The 24,959-nt window shown below is 40.0% G+C and overlaps 1 long non-coding RNA gene across 6 annotated transcripts in view; it reads right to left on the reverse strand.

The window, feature by feature from the left end:
• Positions 1-24,959, reverse strand: part of LOC124057536 — an 85,615-nt gene that overhangs the window by 21,947 nt on the left and 38,709 nt on the right. For 4 of the 6 annotated variants that reach the window (XR_006843123.1, XR_006843124.1, XR_006843121.1 and 1 more), the window contains exons 5-6: positions 6,397-6,590; positions 5,840-5,911 (exon numbers count right to left, since the gene is read on the reverse strand). This is a non-coding gene — a long non-coding RNA (uncharacterized LOC124057536). Of the gene's footprint in view, positions 1-5,839; positions 5,912-6,396; positions 6,591-9,452; positions 11,086-11,113; positions 11,174-24,959 lie in introns of those variants that run through there. The other 2 variants (XR_006843125.1, XR_006843126.1) reach the window with 2 other exon arrangements.

The raw sequence follows: 24,959 nt of genomic DNA on the forward strand, positions 1-24,959 counted from the left end.
AGAGCAGTTTTCTTAGAATTATTATGATATTTATTATTTTATGGTACAGGGAGGTAGATAACTGTGATTGGTTTTTGTTTCCTCTTGCATTTCACCAAGCAGTGTTCACTGAGTTAATAACCCTAGCACCTGATTTACCATTTTGCGATCGTGACCTGGCTGTGTTCCTATGGATAAAACTGCAATTGTATGCGACAAAAATCTCGAAAGACAGGAATATGTACAGCTTTTTTTTAACTTGATTTTACTTTCATGCTAAATGTCTAGAGAGCAGATAAAAAAAGATCTTAACTCAAGGTCCACTTAGTGGCTTTTCCAGAGTTTTGAACCCATCTCACAGTCTTCATCTACTCAATAAATGAGACACAAAGGGATGTGTTACTGCCAGCCTGACTGGATTACCAGTCAGATTTGATTTCCTGGAAGATTTTGAGCCCAATAGTAGACAAAACTGCAAAGTGAAAGCAAGGTCTATAGGCAACCATTCTAAATGCTGTTGGAGTCGTTATTCTGTAGCTATCACATTGTGCATATTGAGACATTTAAGCAAAAACTTGTGTATTGCCAGTTTAAATATAGCAATGTTTGTGGCAATTGTTCAGATTAAGCTTTAATCACCGTGTCACTTTAATATTGATCTTGTATGAAATTTAGGATGTTTGTCTTGCCATCCACTTGGTTGCCTCAAATGCATACTTACTTTGTTTTTGGTAGGTGCTCTTCACCCTGTGTCAGAGGTCAGAAACCTCTCAACAGGATATTTTCTGAAGAAACTGTTTCAGAGCTTTTTCCACCCTGACATGGATAGAGAAAGAGTGAGAACCTGGAATAAGAAATTGGATTTTTATAATCATAATACATGCAACAATATGCCTCTGTTCTTTTGAGGTGATGGACTTTGTTGTACTTGTGAAAATTAAAAATGAACCAATCACTTCTGAACTGACGCAAACGTTTAAACAAATACTGCAGCAGGACGCACACAAAAAAGACCCGAAACCAAGGTGACACGTATCATTGTCTCCAGTCCGGCGGTTGTTCAGCAGAGGCGATATTTGTTGCTGCGGTGTCATGAGACTTGTGAACAGAGGGTTTGGCTATTCCTGGACATTTTCTCCACACCTGCGCCCAGAGAGCGCTGGGTTGGCATTTCAAACTTTATCACCTGTCACAAGAGAGACACCGGCTGCTCTGGAGAGCACTGCTCCCTGCCGCCACAACCTCAGTCTCCCCACCCTCCTCCCCTCCACTCGTGAGACATTGCACCCGTCCTTGGAAGTCGGGCTTGGAAAGACAAGACAAAGATTTCACAAGTTGAGGCTGCAGCCGGCGGCCAGCCGACGTCCATATTGTCTTCAAATCCTAATTGATTTGAGGGCTGTGAAATAATATGATCATGCAAAGCTACATGCTGCCTTATCATATATCCATCCATACGTCTAATCCTTTTTGTTTGTGCTTGTTTTTTTTAAGTTTTTTATTAATTCTGTTTCTCCAAGAATCTTTTCAATTCTTACTGTTGCAGAGACAAAATATCCTCATAGCCATAATTATCTAATCGGTGTCAATATTTGTAGTATAATCATCTTCGCCAAAAGTTATGTCGTGTTATCTTGATAATTACTGAAATGAATTGGAAATCTGCAGATGTTATTGAAATATATTATAAAGACTAGAAAAACCTAAGAAAGAATTTTTCAGAAAAGTTTTTTTCTTCTGCTTCATTTAAACATATAAAATAATTGTACAGTAAAAGTGGAGTTTCTTTCATTGTCTCTTTTAAGGTCCACTGACAAAACAGTGCTTCCTTAGTGTTCTGCCAAAACAGTTATTATGGCAATATGTCTGTATGTCATTTAAAGCGATATTATTGTTATAGCCATCAATACGCAGTTTCTCCCTCACAGTATGAGTGGAGATGACTGCACCCAGGTGAAGCGAGCGAGGTAACTGTTAGTAGTAGTAGTTATAGTAGTATTATTACTAATAGGTCTATGCCAAGATGGACGGATAAACACGGTTGGTCAAAGACTCCACAACCAGAGTAATTTAAAATGGAGTGTGTGTGTGTGTGTGTGTGTGTGTGGCATGACAGTCTCCTGGGGACACAGTGATCAAGGTGACACGTCTCTCTGGTCTCCACAGGGAGTGTCTGGGCTCCAGAAGGCCATGGGTGTCACGGTAACAAAGCCTCACACTGGATGATGTCATATCACACACACACAGACACACACACAAACATAGGGACTGACACCACCACTGGAGATTGTGAAAGGTTAAGTCTACAGCTGAGTTTTAAATTGTTCTTGTTTGGTTGGAAGATACTGTGCAGCTGTTCATGTTTATGTGTCTCCAGGTCTCACACCTGTTATTACATTGACCACACAGCAAAAGCAGCATTTCACTGGTTACAGTCTTCAGTCAGGCTCTACACTGATCTGTCCTTCACAGTAGTTCAAGTTTCTGTGCTCTATAAGACAAACGGGAAATGGACGAGTTGGCTGAAATGTTTCCGTTTTATCCATTTATGAATATTTGTTGCTTTAAACACACTTATATGTGATATGACATGTAATGAATTGAACATGATAAATCTGGTAAATCAAAAAGAAGAGTTATCTGACACTGAGTTTGGCCATAAAGCACATTTTGCTATAGTTATCTGTACGTGGGTTGCTTGTAATGGTGGTGATTTGTAGCTTTATAGTGAGTTTCAGATTATTGTTTATCTGTTCAGCCTACAACTTTACGGTTCAGTCTTACCCGTCTCGTAGTGTTTTTGGCGGTTGCTGTTCTCAGCAACAAAACTCTATGAACCCACTGTACACTACCTGCTCAGCACCAAACAGCAGAGACACACAGTGAGCAACTAGCTGGTGCATAGTCACACATTTAGCACCTAAAGAGCCACGTATTTCCTTCAGGAGTTGGTGGAAACCAAAGAAAAGAGAGTAAATACTGGAATTCATTACACAAACACAAATATAACATCGATTAAATGGTGCTGTTGGATGTAAATCTAATCTAATCTAATCTAATCTAAATAAGCAATGGTTAGCTAACAAGTTATATTAACTAGAAAGGCAGACTGTATGTCATTGTCGCGTTCACAGTTTGCTTTCACTTAATAATCAATTAAGGTCACCAGCAGTGACCAAAAATAACTGGAGTTAATGTTCAGATTTAAGTTTTGCACAAGATGACACTTTTTATGAACTAACTACCTGGCTTGCTGTTTGTCCAAAGCAGTGATTATTAGCTGGCCGTGCATGGGCAACTTTTGTGCAAAATATTGAATTAAGAAAATGTACACATCTAACATTACCCACCAGTGGAAGAAGCTCAGTCCGTCCTGAGAGTGATCCTACATTAGTTTGCCAGCCTCTGGCAGTGGGCCAAATAGTCCGTAATTCATAGATCGCACATTCTACTGATAAGATTCAGAATCAGCTGCATCCGGTCTGCTCCATAGACCCACCACCAACCTGCCAGCTGACAGCAGCACACTGACCGCACTAATGGAGGTAACGTAACTGTGGAGTTGTGGGAGAATCACTAAGCTTGTCTATGTGAAGCAAGTGGAGTTTTTGTTGAGATAAGGACTCATTCATTAGTTGAACCGGTTTTGTATTGACACGCACTGCCTCCTTGGTGGTCTCACAGCATTTTCCAGTTAAGTATCAAGTTATCATTATGGATTCTCCATGTTTTTGAATGTGTCTATACTGATAGAGACTAATAAAAATACCATTAATTTGTAAGACAATGAAAATATGAAATATGAAACAACCAAAAGAGGACTGCATGCTGAAGACTTTAAACAGGGCCTTCAGTGTTCATTCAAATACATTTCTTTTTCTTTCTTCAGCAAGAAAGACAGATTCCACAGCAAAACAATCCATCACTTTGTTAGCTTGAACTGAACTTTTAAGTTCGCACTGAGTGTGTTGAAGTCTGTATTCTTCTCTTTTTTCCGCTCTTTTTTTACAGTAAAGTAAGTCTAAAGTAAAACTATATTGACCTGCACTGTTATATGACTGGGGGGAAGTTGATATCTTTCAACATGAGGACCAGACAGCCGAAATGGGGTGGTCAAACCCCCCGCTGTTCTGGCGTTAACGGCTATTATGTTACAAGTACTGGTCATTATCTGTCCTACTCCACTACGCCCACTCAGTGTCTGTGTCTTCGTCTGCTCTACGATCATCAAAAGTGTGCGCCGGGGGGGCATTAGGGAATGAAACATAATGTCAGCAATAACACAAAGGACCTTGGTTTAACATTTGAGCCTGCACTGTGTCCCTGCTACAGCCCAGAGCAGAGCCAACACTGGCCTGCTGCTACGCTTTGACCCGCCCATCAGCAGGCTCTGCCTCTCCATCTGAGGTTTGGAAATGTGTCTGCTGCACACAGACCACAAGAAATGCACTAATATTTCACTGACCACAAGCAAATACTTCTTCATGTGTGGTTTGTAAAAGGACATTCAAAGAAACGTTCGACCTTTTTGACATAAAAGAAAAGAGATTAAGTTGTATGTATATGATTACATGCATCTCATACAGTTTTACATACGGTTTCAAATTCTGGACCTCACTAATGCTCTTGTGGTTGAAAAAGAGCAAATCTCTGTCCACATACTTCTGACCATGTGAAGTAAGGAAAAAACAAGAGAATGACTGACTAAATAAGTCATTTAAGATGTTTTCTAATGAGAGTAACTGTTTTTTCACACTATGTAGGATGATGCATACAATAGGAAGCCATAGCTACACACACACACACACACACACAAATAAAAATAAAACAAAATCGCAAAGCTTGTCAGGAATAGAGCAATAGCATACGAGCACCCACCGAAAAGGTTGAGCACCCACAGGGAACGTCGTGATGTGTGTAATGTGTAAATCAATGTAAACTTAAACTATGCTGCAGCTGCTATATGAAAACAAAGCGTTTAAGGTTTGCCCCTCCTACCCGGCTCAAATAGAGTGAGAGCAGCAGTGGTGCAGTGAGCTCGAATGAAGGGAAGGTGCAGTTAGCATGAATAAAGCAGAGAAATAAAACATTTCTGATTGTTTCACAACAGCTACATTTTAAAGCACAAATAAACTAGCCCACATCTCCATACAGCTCTGCAGGAAAGTGCAGCATCGCTGGATTTCGTGTGAACTCAGATGTAACACAGGCTTCATACTGTCTGCCGTCTACATCTAACGCTACATTTGATTTGTACCCGTAAGACGTAGCTCCAGACCCAGAGTGACATCACATCCGTTAAAAATCGAGTTGGATGCGTTCGATTTGCTACAACACAAGGCAGCTTGTTTTTTAATGTTATTCAGCCATTGTTGTCATGGCAACATCAACATTGGTAACAAGATAAGATAAGATAATCATTTATTAGTCCCATAACTGAGAAATTACTAACAACACATTACGTGCTCTTTCATGCCTAGCAAGACCATAGCTATATGCCTTTAGGCAGCAGTAACACAGTGTTCTGTATACTGCTTACTAAATTGAACACAAACAAGACAAAAGCGCTAATAACACAAAACCGACCACTTTGATTTGCAGTCGATGCTCGGGACAGCCATGCTGGTTTACAACTTGGCGTCCTCTGAAGTCGACCGGGTTGACGAGTTGGGATTCCAACTAGAGGTGGCGGTCGAGTTGTCACTTCCAGCTTCAGAAGTCAGAAAACAATTTGGAAAACGACTTACGAGTACAAATCGATGGCAGCATAAGCTCTGTGTTTCTGTAGTTCAACCCCAACCTGTAGCTCATACAAACAGAGCAGAGCAGAGGGATGCAGAGAGCAACATAACCTGATCACCTGGCTTTTATGGAGTCCTGGCTTCGCTGGGGTCTGCATGCAACTGCACAAAAGTTGACGAGCAGAAATGTCCTGAAAACAGCAAAATAAGAAGAAAATATTAAAATACAGGCAGAGGTCAGAGTCTCTGCAGATACAGACATCACCACACACAGGTCGTAAGTGATGACTGAGAGAGATTAATGCTTTGTAGGAAATCTCTGCATATTATGCCTTTAAACAGACATGCCCAAAGTTACAGTTACAGTTTTTTTGATTGCTTTTTCAGGTTTTTAAATTAGCCCATGCAGATTCCTCTATGCACTCACACACACATACACACACACAAATACAGTCAAACACACATATGCTACAATGCACACATGCAAACACACACACACACACACACAGACACTGAAAAGCCATCTCTTCCTCATCTTCACAGTTCTCAGTCATAAAACCCTCCCCTCGCAACACTCCAACACCCACACATTTTCACCCTCTGCTTTTCCAAGTTCTTAGCCCCCTCTCTCTCCCCCTACACACACACACACACACACACACACACAAACACACACCTCCTCAACCAAACTGCTTGAGCCACTTGCCTGCCAGGGAGGCAAGATGGCCCTCTAGCCCTCCAGCCAATCAGACAGCTTGGCTCGCACTGGAGATCACAGGCCAGCTGATCCAGCCTCCCGACTTCTTTCTTCGTCTGCTCTTCTGGAAATATTTGGATGCGAGTGTAACATCGCTGATCGAGATTCATGGGCTTGTTGGACAGAGAGAGCGAGAGAGAGAGATATGTTTGGATGTGGTGTGATTTATGGTGCGATTATATAGGACTAATGACACATTGAGAGAAAGGTTAAGATAAGGTATGTGTTTGCATGTGCCACACAGTGTGAATGTACAGGAATAGTCTGGCAAATGAGATTTGTTATTTTTTCCTTAGAGTTCAATGAAGGGATCGATACCAGATTCATCAGTGGGATTTAATGTTCATGGGACATGCTTAGTCAGCTTAGCACAAGGCCTGAAGAAGGGGGAAACAATAAGCCAAGCTCCATACAAGGTGCGCTCCGAATTCTCCAAAGCCCTGATGTAAAAACCAGCGCTCAAGTAAATGTAATATCCGTATAAATAATAAAGGGTGTGTAAAAAAATAACACTGAAGCTAATACTGCATGTATCAGCACTACAGACAGTAGAAGTAATGAATGTACATTACTTGTACATTACAAAAAAGACAGGTGATCACAAAAAGGAGTAACTTTGGAACTAAAATATGATAAAACATACCAGGGGAAAAATTAGAAACATCATCCTGCTGCTAATAGAAAACAAATAATGACCTGCTTCTCTGCAGTTGAGATGACTAAAGAACCTGAACAGCTGGGAACAGTGGAAATTCCTTTGGTCCCACATATGGAGTAGAAATCTCAGGATGGAAAACAGAGTTCACCCCGTTCTTTGTAGCGCTGTCATAACCCTTGTGTATCATTACATTAGTGCTGTACTGTGCACAGTGACCAGACTTCGTGGTTATTTTTCCTCTCAGCTGAACAGAAACATTTGGGCACTGTAGGCATTCAGCTGATGCTTCTATCCACTGCGATTTACGATGCCTGAAACAGCAGAATGAGCTTCATCTTACAGATCACCAACACTCCAAGCGGCCAATAAGTGAGGAGTGCACACACACACACGCACGCACACACACACACACACACACACACACGCTCGCCTTGGTTTGTATCCGGTGTGACACACTCACCCTGTTTGTCTTCCAGCCTGCAGCTGGCTGTGGAAATGCTGATCATGCTAAGTGGCATGTGGCTGAGATGCAGAAAAATGTGCTTGAGTTGTTCTACCTTGAAATTTGTGTCTTGCTCTTTCAAAGGGAAAAATTAGATGGGGGAGGAAGTGAAATTTTTCAAATGACAAGAGCTACAGAAACCTTATTTTTAGATTTTTAGAAACAGAAACAAAGAAACAAAACAAGACAAAAACACACTTGTTTCACTTTTTCAATTCTTGAATGGAAATGAAAACTCTCATTGGTAAATGACCAGTATAACAATCAGATTCTTTAATGAAAGGTCTAAAGTACAAGTCTGTGCACCTAAAAACACAAGGACAGAGGTCCAGTGCATGACTGTTTGAAACATCCAATGAAAAGGTGAGCTGATAAAACAGGTTTCCAATACATGGAAAGTTTTGGATGAATGGAGCAAAGCATTGTAACTTTGCTACGGCCCTCATTCACCCCTCACTAGCAGCTCAGGCTCGTCGGTACCATTGGACTTTGAGCCAAACAAACTTGGAATAACTAAAACTGTCAGGCAGAATACAAAGTTACAAAGTAACAAAGTAATTAAAAATAAGTAAGGATAAGTCTATGTTTCTATGTTGAGCTACATGGAGAATATCATTAAAACAAACCTTAACATTGTCTCTTTTTTTCTCCTCTCTCTCTCTAATTTGCACACTGTTGACACACAGGCAATGGGAGGAAAAGGGTTCAGGGCTGTCTTTCATTTACATATTTATCAGTTTATGATCTCATTTAGACCTTTCTCTGTAATATCCCACATTCTCTGTTTTATTTTGAGGCTACAGGCTAAAAGATCTAGTGAAAGAAATAAAAATTTGATCACAAAAAGGAAAAACTTTGAAATAGCAACTGCTCTAAGTTTGAAACTCTGTTAAAAAGAGTAGCTGTCAGCCATTCAGGTGTCATAGTCTCAAACTAAACAAATACCAGAACTCTTTTAATAATAATGCTAATAATAATGATAATAACGTAACAATGTTATTTGCTGAATCTCATGATGGATGTGTTTTCATCAGTTATAAATTAAATAGTGAATTAAACCTTGAATTAACTGAAGAGTATAACTATAACCAATTAGAACCGTGTTAGCCTGTAAAACATATACACACACAAACACACACATCTGTATATGTCTCAAAACAACAATGTGTACACACAAACACAGCACACACTCTGAAGTTAAAAAAAAAAAAAAAAAAAAAAAAAAATCACATCCCTGTTCTACCAGGAGGGAAACTGTTGTGTGATTATGATGAACTGGTTAAACTGCAATTACGCTGGCAAGCGATGGGAGAGGAGACGACAGCAGTTTAGACGACAATTTGGGAGGCGGCTGCCATGGCTGTTGCAGCTGGGGCCTGTTTTAATGTAGTAATTGATAGACTCTGCCAGTCACTACTGGGTTCAAAATTAAAACTCAAATTATCATCATTAGCAGCCTTCCTAATTGCTGCATCAAATGCACATCAGTGTTTTTGTTTTTCATTATAAAATTACACTTGTGTTATCTAATTTCATCAGCTGCATTGACGGCGTCCGCTGAGGCCTTGTCAGTGATTTGTGGAGAATGTTTATTTGTACCTCGTCAACCTGCCCACACGTGATAGATGTCTGTCAGACGGAGGCCCCAAAAATCACTTTCTGATGTGGATGCACACCATAAACACAATGTAGTCTTACTTCACTTGAATGCAGCACACCCAATCTGGAAACTTTCTAATTTTGTGTGATTTATGAATCACTGGGAATGATAGCTGTACCCATTTAATGCCTTTTAATGGCCACAGTGGTCATGTCTGCATTCCTTGTGGTGATAGTGCTGAACCTTTCCAGATGATGCAAAAGAATAAAGTGATTTGATCCACAAGCAGAATGATTGTTTATAGTTCTCTTTTTCTGACGAACATGGAATGAACAGAATCCAGTCAACTAGAACATTCCAAGGACAATATAATATACATATATCAGGCTGATCCCTTAAATGTGTGTGGGATTAGGGAAGAAAGAAGAAACATAAATGTTGAGGTTCGAATGAAAATAAAGAGGGTGCCCCCTTTTCAAACATAAGACTTAGCAGGTGAAAAAGAAAAAAAACTTAGACAACATGCAGTAAAAGTGAGACTGACCAACTGTTAAACATTCTGCTGTCACAAGGCACAAAGTTACACGTCACCCTGGAAATATAAAAGCTAAACAGTTGTGAAAGCCTACTTCATCCTACAGCTGACAAAGTCTCCTTGCCTCCAGCAAATTCTGTGTCTCTGTCTGTGAGAATGTGTGTGTGTGGTTCATACAGTAAGCAGCCACACGAAACATACGTAGTGTAATTATATGCTGAGCAAGCTAATCTCCCCTCAGACCAACAAAAACTTGTGCATGCGTGTTTTTTGTGGGTGTTTCTGTGTGCGTGTGCCCTTGACAGCAGTCCTGACCTGCTGTTACACAGCTGTACCACAGTCAAACACAGAACAATCAACCTTTGCAGTGTTGCCAAGCAATTAGCAATATGTAAATTAGCATATAATCTGTCACAGTTGAGCTAAATTGATAAAATGTAGCACAATCACGGTGTCTCCCTGCAAACTGCATATCAGGTAACGGACAGAGTTCTCAATGATAGAGTTGACAATTGGCACTTATTAACAATGCATTTCATATATTTTTTGTGATTTAAGTTGTATATACAAAATTGTGATCATTTGTATTTACAAAATGGTTGTGTTGTGACTGTATGTGTATACCCACGACTCCAACTACATTGTGTCTCCACACTAGAGAGAGTAAAATGTGCGATGTTTGACTTTTGAGCATAAAAAGTAACCTTCACTGTGGAAAGTATGAATAAAGGAGACATAAAAAGACATTTAAGGGAGATAATTGTCATATTTGTACGGGAGCAGGTAACGACTGCAATTATTTTATTGTCTGTAACATGAATTAGAGTTTCCACAGTAAATCACAGTTCCAGGTTTGACAGCAATATCTTTCCCACCATGGACTGTTCATGGTGCTGCAGTTCTACTTCAGAAACACAGAACTGTATTTTTAAGAGCTACAAACACCAGGTCTGTCTTCTTCTTCAAGAGTATTTCCCTCACTAAAATCTAGCCCAATTACAAAATATTAATGATTGTTAAATGTGCATATGCTGGAGCTGGAAAATGGGAAGGTTAATAGACAGGCAGCGTCACACGATCACATTTATCAGTTTCTATTTATCTCTCCTTGGGAGGTGGCAGGTTTACAGTAAATACCTTCTGTCCCCTAATTTCCTAATGATGGTGATAATGATGGAGAATGGCGCAGTCATTAGCAAGGACAGGCTCTGTGCATCACTCTGTCAGCTACGTCTCTCCCAGGCCCGCAATGAGAAGTGATGGGGCCCAGCTGTTCCCCACATCCTCTCCCCAAACTGAACCTCTCTCAGAGACTGAGAAAGGAGAGAGAGAGAGAGAGAGAGAGAGAGAGAGAGAGAGAGAGAGAGAGAGAGAGAGAGAGTGAGAAAGCGCAAGAGAGAGCTGGGGGTGGGGGGGTTGAAAGATTAAGGGTAAAATGATAGTTCAAACATCAAGAGACAAAAGAGACCTGAATACCTGCCAACCAAGAGGGGACACATAATGTTGACACACAGGACTGTTATTAAGAAATTATACCGTTAGCCAACTTAACTCTTAATTGAGAACATAGGCAACAAAATCATCCATGTGTCCCTATTAAACTGTTCACACAGGTGTCCTGTGCGAATGCTTTGTTCACAGATAGTAGTCTACATGCTCTAGAATACACAATAGTCTGCTTGCTAGCACTTTCCTGAGAGCCAGTAGTCCATGTCTATAACGAATCCTCTTATTCATTGTAGTTCAAATTCTGCAAATATTGTGTATCAGCAATATGTTTATCTTCGCAGCAAAAACATTTTACACTTTACTGAATGAAAGCTGTCAACCAGTTAACACGAACAAAAAAAAACTAAAAAGCACTATTGTCATGCCAACACTGATCCTCAATATGCAAATGAGTTGCAGTTTTCATGCTATTATTAGTAGTCTAAATGCAAACACTTTGGTCTACAATATGATGAGTAAGACTGCAAGCTAACACTAACATATGGAGTGTTTAGCTAATTTCACATTGCTAACAACATTAGCAAAATGTAGTACTTTATTAGTTACTTTCATTTTACAGTAATACGTTACTTTACTATATTACTATTTGTGCAAAGTAAGCAATATTGATTACACTACTCCTTGTTTTTCTCAACAAAAAAAAGCGCACAAGTACAACTATAGGCATTATAATATGGAATACTATAATGTTTCATTGTGGATAATCAAAACAAAAAAAGCCCAAGTTTATTGTAGTTCATTACAAATCTAGCCTCAGATTGATCAACAGACTCAACCTAGTCTGTACAGTATATCATGAGTATGTCCAAACATTTAAAAAGTCATGACATCAAGACTTACATGGCTAAAAGCAAGCTCACAGCTTCCCCTGGGGGAAATGCTTGTGGCTAAACATCACTCAAGTGTACTTTATGCTGAAGTCTTGTACTCACTGGGATATCTGGAACAGAGTAATAACTTTGGTGTTAATGATCTAACCCCATTCTCCCTGTAGTTCTGTACCCTAAAAACCAATCATTGTTTTATTTTAAAGATTCAGTCTTTCTCTTCCTTCTCTCTTGTTGTACATTTTACCAATACTACTTTTTACTGTGTGCATTCCATTTGTCTCTGTTGTCTCAATTAGTAGTCTACGCACACCATGCACTACTATCAGCCTTGTGGAATATTTTACAATTAGAGCTGATAGTCATATATTCCTCTTTTCTAATAGATTCATTTGAAAGTGAGGCTTATCAGGCAGGCCTTGCTTGTCCTGTGTGGCAATAGCTTTCAGTAAAAAGAAAACTGGCATGAAATAATGTGAAAGAAAGGCTGCCATTATCATAATGAAAGTTAAAACACTCTGATTTCATTCTATAAATTCAGAGGAGACTAAAACTGAACATTTACATTTGTCTTTCTTCTCCTATTAACATTTTTCTTTCTTCGTGTGCACAGTATTTAATCCTTCAGAGCTACATATTGGCAAATGGACGCCAAGACATGGCTGACAATGCACTGTGCCAACCTCAACATGAAATAATTATGCCCTCAAAGATCAGTCTGGCTGTTTTAAAACCAATGTTCAAATTTTCAAAGTCACCTCTGATGAATAGCACAGGGTGATTAATTCATGATGGGGTACGCCACCTTGTCAGGCCGAGCTCTTCACTGGGTAATGGTAACACATACATAATAGAACAGTGGTTCTCTGCCTCACCTCATCGTCTAAGTAACTTCAAAGGAATTAAAAATGGAGCCATCAAATTACATCTGTTGTGTTACTTTGCTACAGTTGTTTTGGGAAAGTGTATCATACCACTTAGACTGTATTTCTAATGCAGTGAAAGGCTGAGTATGAAGTGTGTGAGAAAAAAAGGTATAAATTGGGAGTATTTCAATTGGTTTTTGTCATGGGCTTGAATACATATTAAGTGTTCCTACTTCAGATCTTCCTGAAAATCGACGAGATCAAGAAAATCACTCTTTTATACTTAATATCTGCAAAAAAAATTGGCTTTAATTTTCTTGGGAAAAGAGTTAACAGACGTAGTGCAGCTGCAGCATGCAGTAATGACTGGACTCTTCTGTACATCACTCCTTCACTAAAAGAGTGAACAGTCAGTTCAGCAGTGAGGTGACCTTTTCTCTAAACCCTGCAATAACTCTCTGTCTGACAGGCCGAATGAACACATGATCCAGGACTCCTTCATGGTGTGTTGCGACTGCACTTGGTCCAAAATGACAAGTGAATCAAGCTTCTATTTTTACCTCTGGGCAGGGAACTTGTGTCACTCGTAACCACTGCACCCAAGAAAATCAGCCATGAAGTTTGGTTTTGGGCAATCTGACCGCTGACACCGCGGAGCTGTCATTGCGATGCCCTTCCCCTCCATCAACCAATCCCCCGCCTCGACCTCGCACCACTCCTCACACCTGACTGGCACCAGGGGTAGCGTGCTGGGCCAAAAGCGTGATTGACACCTCACCCGATCTTCTGTAAACACCTTGAGATCTCAGCACCTCCAGCAGGGAAGATCAGTGACTTGTGTGAAAGAGGCCTCTCCTCCTGGCCTCAGCTCAAGTCTGCTGGCGCTCGCTATGATGCAGTCTGACTTGTCAGAGGGAGTAACAAGATGCTGAGTGACTTAGCACCTCTGGAAATGTCAGCCCCCGAGCGGGCGGACGCCAGGCTTAGTGGAGTGGGGTGTGCACAGACCCCACTGCGACTGGCTCAGCTGCTGCCTGTAAGATGCAGGGAGGACGACACATACGCTCAACGAGACAAGACAAGCAGCAGAGATGGAGCGGGCCCTGACGACACGTTCTCGCCCCATTCCTCCCGATTTCTGCCACATGTCTTTCACTTGCTTCTTTTTTCACAGAAGCGCATCTGCTGTCGTCCAGCAGCTACTGGGGCTGAGACGGACCTTTGCTGCCCTAGTGCACGATGTGCAGGGCGTACAACAAAGTCCTTACGCGATGTTGATGTGGGCAAAAGCAGAAACCGGAGCATGCCTAAGTGTCCCATTATTACCCTGGTGAATCAAGACAAAGCGCCAAAGGGACACCCAACACAGAGGGGAACTCAGTCACAGCACAGTCTGTCAGACTGCAGTTATTTACCATGCTGACAAACACATTTCTTTTCTCCTCAAGGAAACTCGAGGACGTATAACGCAACATATTTATTGCTACATATTTATAGAAGTCAGGCATAGTCAGTTTGGTGAAGCATTCAGGAATCAGGAGATGCAGAAAAGAAAGTTTCTACAAAAAGGGGAAAGAGGGAGACTTCGGAGCGTGATGATGCTTCAGAAAATCTAATGGGCTGTTTACTCACCGCCTGCCGAGATCCACACTGCTACATTGACTCTTGATTTATATTTTCTGATTCATAGAGGCGCATGCATCTTACTTTAATCAAGGTTCTCCCTATCGCCCCCTCCTCCACCGTCTCCATCTCTCTTGCTGCCATCCTTTTTTCCCCCACAATGAACATTAACAGCAAAAAATATAATCAGTTTTATGACAGACTATGTTTTTAGCACATGATGGGTGAATATAGCATTTTGAAAATGGCTCATTCTGAGCCTCAATCTCCAAATAGATCCGCTGGGATGGAAGGCAATATCAGCTGAGAGGGCACAGTCTCAAGGGTGTGTGTGACTGAATAGCTGCAATCTGATGCCTGCTATTTTTCATGTTTGTTAACAAAATACAATTTGAGGGAGGAACTGAGTATACAGATAAGGACAAAAGTACATTATTCGGCTGAGCTGACAAATAAAGTTTGAAGTCTATAGTGTCTCTAGAGTTTAAGTGTCTCGTACTTTCAAGTGTGCTTTTTTAAAATCCGATAATTGTGTCATACATTTAATTTAGACAACACACTTGATTAGATTGTAATAAAAACAAAAAACACAGCTTTCCACACATATTAAAATTAATCTACAGCTCGGGATCACAATGCCATTCGTCACGAAGCCAATAGTAGCTGCTACCTTTTCTAGTAAGCAAAGTTTAGCATCTCTCTTTCAGGGGATAAGTTTCGGTTTCATTTCTTGCTGGCTGCTGTTATCTGATATCCAAGAGGGCTAGAAGGCACAGGTTCGACAGATTAAGGCTGGGGATTTCTCTTGACCTTTCATCCAAATGCCATGCTGTTTGAGGAGTACAAGCCTAATTAGATCTGATCGTCCTGTTGCTTTCTAATCTTTGCAAGGCCAATTTTTTGCACGGCAAATCGCTGTTGTTCATTAGCGGTGTTTAAGATGTGGAGGGCACAGGCTAACGACAAGAGCTAGTGATGCTGAGATAATCCTGTTGTTTCTGATGATTCCACATGATGCCCACAACTGTTGCGTAGCCTGCTTTCTAGGTAGTCCCTCATTAATGAGGAGGATGGCCTTCCGAAGTCCTTTTGAGCGATGTACATACATCGTCTGGGAAAAAAAAATAAACAAAAAAAAAAAGGCTCACCCAGCTAATGTAGCCGCCAATTCACAGTGACATTTGCCATTATCTCCATGCTGAATTCAACTGCCGACAAAAGCAGAAGAAACAGCTCAAATCATGCCCAATTAACGGAGGCATCAAACAGTGAAAATCGTAGCAGGAGATTTTACGGGCAGTGCATGGAGAAAGGTCAGGCTCCAGTGGAACAAGGCAAAGTCACAGGATTTATTAGAACTAATGAGCGCTTTCGTTAGACTGAATTAACACCGGTACACAAGCAAAATAAATAAATAAATAAAGGAGTCTGAGCATAACAAACACACACTTGACTGGCTAACACACTGACCCAGACACAGAACAAAATTAATAATGTCCCCTTAAATATGTTAGTTTGTCAAAATGAATAGTTTCACCCGCTTAAACTTTTGAGCCCTGCAGTAGACGTAACATTTAAATTGAATCTGAAAATGTACAGATTCACAATTGTTGTATTTATTAAAAACTGTTCTTGATTATGAAGTATAAACTGAACAGTTTTCATATCATAACATACCGCATTTTATTTTATTCAGTTCAAAGGGAAATTATGTTGGCTTGCTAACAACATACCATCACTTTCACACTGAGCAACAGCTCTTTTGACACAAGGACAGACATAAGACAAAACCAAAATCCAGGTTTTAATCTAAACAGTTCCTGTAAATACATTTTTTGTCACTAATGTCAGTAAATACTGATTTTGGTGATATTTTCTGGTATATAATAACGTCTAAAAACGTCTATAATCACACTGCCTCCATCTACCCAAACCAGCTGAGTCTCCTTTTACAATCTCATTTTACTAATGAGCCATGAGCCCTTGAATAAAGGAGAAAGTGTTATTGAGATTTTCGGATGGATTCTCGTACCCCTTGTTTTTCTCCCTCTGTTAAACGATGGAGGTGCAGAGATGTAACAGAGATTGGCTGTGACAGCACCAAAATGAGGCTAACGAATATCCTAATGAGGAAATGCCAGCCATGTTCCCTTGTTCCAACTACACCAGATAGCTTGAGAGAGAGGAACCCAAGCTGCAGCAAAAACTCACCAAATAATTTAGCTCTAAATAAAACATGAGCATGTTTGATGTTCACCAGTGTTCAATGTTCAATCATCAATGTTCACTACACGCCTTTCGGCATGTTTAGCAAATTTTTTTATGAGTCTGTGTCTGGATTAAGTGTTTGCTCGGAGGGAAAAATACTGAAAACAGCCACAACTTTCTACATCTGATATGGATTTATATTTTAGTGTCTCCCAGGTTTTATTGGTAAAAGAGGCCTATTTATCCTATTTAGGACATATATGTACTAACTACTGTACGTATAGAAGATAAAAAAGAACATTCATTTGTGTTTGCAAAAGACAATGAGAACCTCAGAACGAACCACATAAACCGCGTCCACAATGTTTTTAGATAGTTTGGACCTAAACAGAAACTCCCTGTTATAAGTATAGTCAAACCTGAAGACTTTCTGTTAGTTGGAACATTTCTAGTGAGGTACTCTCATCCTCGATTCTTACCAGGGGACCCATACGACTCAGCCCCGGGACCCAAGAAAGTGCTCAAACAGCATTTTGACAGCCGTTGTCCCACTCAGACAAATCACAGTCTCATATCATTCTGACAAGGCTTTTTGAATTCAGCAGAAGGCCCGATGGTGATGAGTGATCACATTGCAAACAGACGTCTCTGAAGTCACTGTGGAGACTGGATTCCATTAGAGAACAACAGGGACGAGCCCCTCAGTCCCCCAGGTCCTAAAGCAGCATATGACACAGAGCCTGGGGGCAAAGGAAGTAACTCAGCCTTACATAATCCACTGGACAAGCTTCACAGGAGACAGACTCACTTAATGTAGGAGAGATATAAACGACAGTCCACTGCAGCAGTGATACCATAATAATAATAAGAATGACTTAATAAGTGACTTCAAAAGCCCCACCAAAAAATCAGACCAATACTGATTAACAGATTAGTTGAGATAGAGAAAATAAATAGTTAAGAGTTGAAATAAGTGATTAGGTTATTCCAACCTTTTGACTTTATTTTTTCCATTTCTTAACAAGACATTTTCTCTGTTACACACAGAATAAAACCTTTGTAAAATGAATTTGTCATTGTCTTTTGCCAAATTTACTTTTGATTAATAGATTGATAGTAACTGATTTCTGCTCATGTCATTATCCACCTGCTGTTCATTTGCACTGTTTACCTCACCCACTTGCACTATACTCCACCCTGCACTACCTCACTTTTGGACTACCTCCAGAAACATATTTATTTTACTTATCTTATTTTATTTTGTGTTACCTTATTCTCTTCTATTTTATTTTTATTTTATTTTATTCTTCTATTATATGTTACTTGTTACGTTCTATGTATGCACCAATCGCCACGACAAATTCCTAGTAATGTGAAACCTCTTCACTTACAATGGCAATAAAGTCTTTTCTGATTCTGATTCTGATTCTGATTAAACTAGGACATAGTGATCGAGCAAAAATCTATAAAAATGCAACATGTTCCTTTTTATTTTGTCATTTTAAAAACTGGCTACTGGCTATCATGACCAGTGACCAATTTATGTGTTACGTATGGAAAGTTCGAAACAGAAGATTTCAGGTTGTATTGTAAGTGCCGAACAGAAACACCACAGCAATGAACGCTTTGCAGCAAATATGATCAGTTTTGTAAAATGTTATGTTTGCCAGCTGATGCTCTGAGGTCATCGAAGGCTTGTGAACAACCCCCTTTCACCGAATGGTTACAACAGCTTCTGGTGAAACAAGGGCATGAGAAAAACAAAGATGGTATACTGAACTTAAGAATTACATCCCCATGATAGGATCAGTAATGTTTGATTTTGTCACACTGCTTGCTCATGTGATTTGGACAAAGCCAAAGTTTATTGTATTATGCCTAAGTAACACATCTATGTTATTTTCACTTTCAGTGGTATTAGTTTTTGTTGTATAGCTTGCTGATGATATGTAGCACTTTCTCAAAGATTAAATATACAACACTTACACTGACTGAATAGGAAACAGAAGGGGAGGATGGGGGGTGGGGGGTTACTTGTCAAACCTTCTTCTTTAACATACTTTGAATCCTGATGCAGAGACAGACATGTTGAAGGGATGATGAGGTTGGTTAGGGTAGTATAACGGCAGTAGGAGGAGGGGAGGTGAGCGTGGGGGGATGGAGAGGTTGGCATATGGTCACACGAGAGGCACTATCACGAGTTCTGGAGCCAAAGCCCTGCCTAGTGTATGATATGCATCGTGGCAACAAACATGGATTGCGTGTTTCTGAAGCATTTATGTTGTATGCATGGATGGTGGATGGCTGGGGGTTGAGGGTTGAGGGGGTGGGGTTACGGTTTCAGGGACATGTGACGATGGCCTGAATTGAAAAGAGCCACCTTTTGATTTGGACGGGCCCTGTTCCTGGCAGGCTGGCCGGCCATAAGGCGGGGTGGGGCCTGAGGATAATGGCAGCAGAAGGGAGAGGAGGCCGACAGCTGGCGAATTCTGCCCCAATATGTTTCCATGAAAGAGGCGAGGAAATTTCAGAAGACGCAATGCCTGAACGACACGCTCAGCGGCAAAAGGGAAGATTAAAAATAAAATTAGTTAACATCTTGCCTGTTTCACCCCACGATGCACATTTCAGCGCAGGAGTGGGGGTGGGGGGTGGGGATTGTGATGGCCATTCATATATATATATAAAAAAACAACCTACAGTTAATTAGAAGAAGTCATGTGTCACCTCCTGAAGCTCATTCAGCACACACAGATGTGGCCTGGAGTGTTTTAAGCTACTTTCCATCATCTCCCTTTCTCTCTCCTTCCTGCATGCATATTCTGTTTTCCCGTCCTAAGCATATTGTGAATCTAAAATGCAAATGACTCCCTCTTTTTTCCACTCTCTTTTTTTTCTACCTCCAATCACCGTGTCTCTAATGAGGTGTAAAATATGTGCATTAATGACAGAAAAGTTATTTAGATCTGGGGGAGAGTTAATTGGTTTTAATCACAGCCTACATCCATCTGGTTACACGAGACAACAAACTACTTCATCCTGATGCCTCATTAGACATATTGCGAGTTGCTACGACTAAAGGAGACACTCGTATTCAACTAGCTTCCCTGATGCACAACCATTGTTCAGCTGCAAAGTGTTTATGGCCTGAATGTGCATGTCCATGTGCTCTTTGCTGACCAAAAGAGAACAGACAGGTATCATTAGTTTTTATGTTGTCCTACTCTTGTCGTGTACTTTTGTCATGTACTACCGTTTAATAGTTTGCCTGTGATTTGTCCAGAAAGACAAATCTCCACCTGGCTGGAAACACCTGGGCAAGAAAAAAAATTTGCCATTCTAAATTTCTATTTGGTGAGGCACAAGACAGAGACAGAGTTGCAAAAAAGTTGACAATGCATGTTTACCAGAAATGTCATATGATATAAAATATAGCCTTAGATCAGCAATGCAATAGTAATTTGTACCTGCTTAGAACTTAAGAAGGCTTAATCCAAGAACAGTACAGTAGAGGCAGACATTTGATCTTAAAACTAACAAGACAAAACAACATACTATGCTTTCTAATTCTTGATTTGATCACCCAACATCATACCTCCATCATACCTTTGAACTAAACCTCATACTGATTGTCACTAAGTCAGCCTTCATATGTCCAAGTTTTGCTTAAATTACACATGAAAGCTCCATCTAGACAACATCCCCGAATGGTCACAAGTATAAAAACATTAATTATGTCTCAGGGGAGCATACATTTTGTCACCATCTTGAAGACTTTGTGATGGTGAGGAAGGGTCTCTTTAATCAAAGTACTCAGCTATCTTCTGTTTGTCTCCATCCACTAAGCCTTAAGATGCTCTCACCATCTGTTGGCAGTGTGACCATGTCCAAAGGACCATGTTTCTGAGGATCCTAACAGGCCGAGAACTAAAATGTGTGAACTGCAGGCCTGCTAATCTGAAGTGTTGATAAGAGGCATGAAAACATACCACGTGTGATTTACACCATTAAAACTAGGAGTTCACTGGGGATTCAGCCAAGATCCAGAGGGACTCAATATGCACCTTGGGGTTCGTCAAAAACATAAAGCCCTAAAGAATTTGTTATACTTTCATCAATAGGCATTTAAAGTTTTCTTAAAGCTCTACATTTTACAGTTGACAACGTCTGCTTATTAACTTGAACAAATCACATGGAGGGAATTATGACATATTAAATATTATATGAAGTTTTCAAAGTGAAAGAGCAAACTTTTTTGCAGATGACAACTGCATGTGGGAGAAGAAGCCATCTTCAGCTAGGTTTACCCATGTGCCTCATTAATCATTTGGCTGAGGGGATGCTTTATGTGCCTCTATGATTCACATTGTCACTTACTGTTAATCCATATTCATTTTATGCTGTGGGCTCCTAATGGGTACTGTTCACATGTGTCAGTTGAAATGGTTTAGTACAGGTGTAGTTTTATCTATGTGTTTGTTTTGAAACCACAGTGTAACTTGCTACATTTTTGTATTTATTTTATATTTATTTCATTTAGGATCATCGTACCCTACAACAAACAGCCTAATGCATTAATGACCAAGGCATTTATTTATTGAAAAGTTTGTGCAATCTGTTATTCCACCAAGATGACAGCACAAAATCTGACTAAGGTTTTTTTTTTTTTTGCAGACGTGCAAGTGCACTTACATGACTTTTTGTCCTCTGTATCGTATTACAAGTGTTACTAGCTTTGTCTTTCACAAAGCTAATTACCTTTACTGAAGGCCTATATTATAAGAACATAATGCTTCCTGGATTATCCAGGCAATTTCCCTTGAAAAAATAATGATATATTTAGTGGTTAAAGGGGGTCTCTTCTATTTGTTCCCTTTAAATAGGAGGAAATGTGGGATAGTATGATTCCCTGACACCTTCTTAGATAAATAATGGAGGATGAAATTCAAAGATTTCATGAGATTTAAGCAAAGTTGCAAAAACAAATTGGTGGCCTGATAAAGGAACAAATACCTGTAAGGGTTTGTGTGCTCTTTTGCCAGCTGTGGTGTCAAACATTTGCAAGTTACACATACTGTGTTATAAACTGGAATAACATACATTAGTTGGGTTTAGGGAACTAATTTTTTATGTCTAAATAATGAAGAATAATGCATGTGTTAAATCATTACAAATGATATAGGACCAGTAACAATGATGCTGCATCCACAAGCTGTCTTTATGATAGAAGCTAAATGTTAGTTATGAAGGCAGTGGGAAGATAAGGAAAGAGACAGAAAAAAAAAGACAAGGCCTTCTGATTGTTGCTGTCCAAGAAATTCTGTCTGATTAGTAAAACATACATGTTAATTATAGAAATCAGGATAGTTGCAGGCTTGTGTGGGATAAGAAAAGTTGGACAATTTACTGATTTGCAGGATGAGACAGTTGAACCAGCAGCAGCAGAGATGGAAATTGCAGTGGTAATAATTAAGAAGACCTTAGCATATTTAGCTAAATTAAGCAGTCGGATAGGCTCCATATTTACAGCATCGTTTCCTGGCTAATTTGCTTTGCGTCCGTATGTGTGGTGGCAAAAATACTCTCTCACCGTTTAAATTTGGTTCTCGTTTCACTGTTCATTCATTCTGTTTGACATTTATAAATCTATACGGCTTGAGTGTACAGATTCCCAACTAACCACAAATTGTACAGCCAGGAAGGATGTTGTGTGGTGACAATCATTAAGGAATACTGAACTTTGACACCTAACCATATAAACACTATGCAAGTGGTACTGACAATTATCTGTGGGAGTGTCAGTGTGTGTGTATATATGTGTGTGTGTGTGTGGGGGGGGGATATTTCTTTGTCTGTACAAATGCATGTTAGTGTGAATGCCATGCTAATCATCCTTGGCTGGAAAAGGCTTCTGTGGTTTTAGGGAGCATCAATCACATCTGCAATTGACATTTTTGTGTTGAAAGTCAAATGATTTTCCAGTTCTATAAATGTATTTAAAAAGTTAGTATACAAAAATATCCAACTGCAAGTCTCTTGGATTAGCACACATGAAATACGTGAAAAACAGTTCTTATATATCATATATATTGTAAAGGTTCATAAAAGTCTCCTAACCTGATCTAGGGAGCTTAATTATAACTATGACACTTTACTTCTGTAACACTTTCTATTATTATTATTATTATTACTACTGCATTTTAAGCCTTTTTCAGTGTCACTGCTTTAGTTGTCTGGTTGAGTCTTGTAACATCCTCAATACTATAAACAACTTTTTCCACAAAACAATTATGTGAAAGGAACTCACTCATAATGGCAAAGTCACTGAAACCTGCCACAGCTCTGTGCAGCTTTTTAGCCTCTTTTAGCACCTTATTTTGATTTCATGTCACATTAACTTAAGAGTTCAGAGTGCCCTCTTCAAACCCATTAGCTAACTAACAGCAGGAAGCAGCTGTTGTAATAAACATCAAATGGTAGGCAAAGTTAGAGACAATTGAATAAAATGGAACATTAGTGACTAGAGAGTCAGATAATTTTTATTTGGAGCTTGTGGAGACTAAAATGTGTCAAACACAACATGAATGCAATACTTGTTTTATCAACCAATTTAGAAGGATTGTTATAGACCCCTGTCAGTCCTTCACTTCTGGTACAGAACAATTCAAGTTAGACTTAAACCTTTAAAATGTAACTATCTTTAAATATAATATGAATTAATGAAACACCCAAAAAGTGTGTTTAGTTTTCATTGGGATATTATTTTGAAGTGTTATTTCTTCAGATGAACCCAGTGGGGGAATGTACAAATTCTCTGGGTCATGGTGAAGGCCTCTGCTCAAACAGCATTAATGTGTCCTTGCAACAGCGTTGCATCATGGGAATGTATGTGTTCAAAAGGTTGATGGGGAGGATCCAGGCAACACACAGAGAGTGCACTGAGGCTGTAAAACCACAGTGGATTTTTACATCTGTCTGGCCTCATTGCTATGCATAAAGCCGCAAGCCACGTTTCTCTGCTTCCACTTAGGGGTAGAGCGCATTGGCTATGCCACCGCCCTGACAGATTACTGCCCTAAACAGTGGTGCCTCCGCCAGTGAGAAAGAGGCCTGCCAGCAACAGCTGTCCTTTAGCATTGGAAATGCTAAGTTCCCCTTTGACGAAGACTGAACAGGAATGAGTGTCAGCGATGCTTTGCCCTGGAGTGGTTGCTAACATCTTGTAACTTTCTGTGCAAACCACTTCTGTTGCATACTTTTCAGAGCAACTGAGTTGTAATATGCATGGTCAGTTTTTTTATTTTTTATTTTTGGCCCCTTTGCTGCCCGTTGTAGGGGATAAAGAAAAAAATAAAACTTAAGTGTCAACAATGCTCTTGAACTTGAGCGACGTGTTAGCCGGATGCTATGCAAATGAGGCTGGAGGAGAGGAAAGCAAACAAATCTGTTAATTGATACATCCTGTTAGTGAAGGGCCTCAAGGATTACCTGGAAGAGCTGGAGTGTCATCGTCTGATGGCTGGGACACACTGTAGGAGTTTAAAGTGCATCTAATGGGGACGGTAGTGGCTGTCCTTTACAGGCTAATGGCAACCATTTTGTTGGCTGTGGAGAGGAGCCCAAGCTGTCGAGGGCCAGGTATTCAGAGTGACTGCAGTGACCCTGGCATACAAGTGTGCGGGTAAGTTCAACAGCCTCTCCAGAAAAAAGCCATCCGTGGCAAGAAGACACTAATTAAGGTAACACGTGCAGCTAAGTCCCACAAGTGTAGCACACAGTTGGAGTGTATACTGAACCTTGTCATGTAGGTCACTTTGGAGCTTTTAGCAAAGCTATGCATATTAATGGACCTCTGCCACAGCAGTCACTGCCTCCGCGCTCATGGGGGTTTTTGTGTACTAACTGTGGGGCTCTTTTCTGAAACATATGCATTGCAAATTGAGATTACGGCAGGCTACAGTTAGCCATGCCCCTGTGGCATTATTTAGCCACAACAAAAATAAGAGTACATGATGCCGAAAGAACTGAGTTACCCATGGATGAAATTATTACAGTAAAAGAGATGTAGAGAGATGACCATATGCTTAGTAGAAAATACATATGATTGAAACCCAGATGAATTCAAGTAAATAAGAAGCTATTTACCTGAACATT

The sequence above is a fragment of the Scatophagus argus genome, chromosome 4, assembly GCF_020382885.2.
Source record: "Scatophagus argus isolate fScaArg1 chromosome 4, fScaArg1.pri, whole genome shotgun sequence".
In the NCBI taxonomy this organism is placed as follows: Eukaryota; Metazoa; Chordata; class Actinopteri; family Scatophagidae; genus Scatophagus; species Scatophagus argus.